Here is a 2500-nt window from a genome sequence, read left to right on the forward strand (position 1 = left end):
TAAACATGTATCTACATCGTCGTATTCTGGGGCGGTCATTAGACGCTGTGCGCAGTGCAAGAAAGACTGCGCGCTATAAAGCAATAAGAGATGAGCTGGAGCGAAAACGGGGGGTACACGTACCTTCACCAGTGGTCGAGAAATCGGATGATTCCTCGGATGAGTCCAGCGATGGTCCTCCTCTTTTGAGGCTGTCATCGTCTGGATCTGATCTGCTCGAAACTGAAGAAACTATTGATCGCTGGCGGGAACGTTACCCTGAAATTGGAATTAACTCTGACTTACCTGAAGACCTGAAAGCCGCTTTAAACGCGGGACCTGTTGGTGACTGTACTTACTCTCGTATACTTGCGATCTACCTCGCTGGGGTAGAAGATGGACCAGATCCGAAACATCGTCCGAAAAAGGCGGCTACTAATCGAAAACGCCCTGTCAAGAACAGAAAAATGAGGAAAGCGAGGCTTTATGCAGAATTTCAAAGACTATACGCAATTTCGCCGAAACGGGTGATGGACAGAATTGAGAATGGAGAGAAGCTTACATCTACCGTTAAGCTACAAGCGCTACATGAGACATTTGATCCGATATTTACGTCTCAATCTCTCCAGCCTCAACAGTCCGACTTCTACTTACCGCCCGCGACATTTCGCGAAATTCCGCCCATTAGCGTAGAAGAAGTCAAACTTGCGTTAAAGTCTTTACCTCGTGGCTCTGCTCCTGGCATCGATGGACTCTTGAAATCGGACGTGTCTAAAATACACAAGGGGACGTTAGTCGCTCTGTATAATAATTGGCTCAAATTTGGTGAAATTCCGTCTTCGCTGAAAAGTTTAAAGACAGTCTTCATACCTAAAATACAGGTCCCGCAATCTGGAGGCGACTTTCGGCCATTAACGATGGCTTCCATTATTTACCGTATTTTCTCTAAAATACTTACCAGACGGTTATCGGATATTTTTCCAGTCAACCGGTGGCAAGCCGGTTTTACGGAAGATGCGAGTACCTCTTCCAACACGCTGTTACTCCAATCTGTAATGAGGGTTCAAAAGGCATCAAGAAGGAGCCTTTACATGTGCGCTTTGGATATCTCTAAAGCTTTTGATTCGGTTTCCCACTTGTCAATAAATGACGTATTAGTGCGACGTTATTGTCCGGACGGTTACTTGCAGCTTGTCAAGAATTTATATACGGACTGCAAAACGGTATTTATGTTGCAAGGTGAGACTGATTCAAAGGAAGTACCGCTTAATAGAGGGATCAAGCAGGGTGATCCGCTCTCACCACTCTTGTTTAATTTGGTTTTCGATGAACTTATTAGAGATCTTGCTGAGATAACGGGTGTTAACCTTTCTCCCACCCAAAGCATATCGATTCTGGCATACGCCGACGATCTCTTCATCATGGCTGACAGCTACTCTGGTTTGGACAGACTGTTACGCCGGGTGATCGCCTTCTTGGATAGGCATCACCTTCAACTAAATGAAACAAAGAGTAAATATTTTGGCTTCCATCACGTTGGGAAGTTAAAACGGTTCAAATACGACCTGCGGAAAATAAAGTTGAAGAATACTTACCTGGAGTCAGAGCCACCGAATGCACCTGTAAAATACCTTGGTCTAAAATTCTACTGCAACAAGCTACCCGAACTGGATCTTCAAGCTTTTAAAGATCAATGGAGCCGAATCACTAAAGCGCCACTTCGAATCAAACAGAAGTACAATTTACTCATCAACAACGTCGTACCAAAGTATACTTACGTACTCTCATGTATGCTCTCGCCCTACATCACCTCTCTGAAGTTCGATAAAGAAGTGAGAAAGATTGTAAAGAGTCTCTATCACTTGCCCGTTGGAATGCCAACGGCACTGTTGCGCTTGCCGTGGAAGGAGGGTGGCCTGGGCCTGTTAGATGTGGAGCAACAGGTCCTAGGCACGTACTGCAAGAGCGTAGGAAGACTAATGCGTCGGACAGAGCCAGTAATAACTGAGTTAATGGAGCGTACCGTCATCCGAAAGATATATTCTAAAGCGTATACCCGTGTGGGTTTAGAATATTTGTCTAGCGACAGCCAAGAAATCTCTAGAGCAATAAAACTCAACAAGATACAAAGACTAGACACTCAACTGAATAACTTGAAGAACAAAGATATTCAGCTCTTTCGGAAAAGCCCACTCAGCAATTCTTGGCTCAACCCGAACACATCTTACCTGTCCGCTCGTGACACCATCAACGCTCTCCGTCTTCGAGCGGGACTTTCAACAACACGCAGTCTGACCAATCTAAAGTCAAGAAACCCTGAAAGTCGAAAATGTCGCCAAGGATGCGACGCATTGGAAACCGCATTTCACATCTGCCAGACCTGTCCCACGGTTAAAGGTGCACGCATGAAACGGCACAACATCGTCGTAGAAAAGGTGACGAAGCTGTGCAGCACCTATATTAAAGACTCCTCCATTGAGCTCGAAAAGGTCCGGCTTGATGCAGATGGGACTAGACTTAA

Source organism: Phalangium opilio, unplaced genomic scaffold (genome assembly GCF_054372755.1).
Source record: "Phalangium opilio isolate 3A_F unplaced genomic scaffold, DU_Popi_V2 ptg000064l_1, whole genome shotgun sequence".
Taxonomy (NCBI): Eukaryota; Metazoa; Arthropoda; class Arachnida; order Opiliones; family Phalangiidae; genus Phalangium; species Phalangium opilio.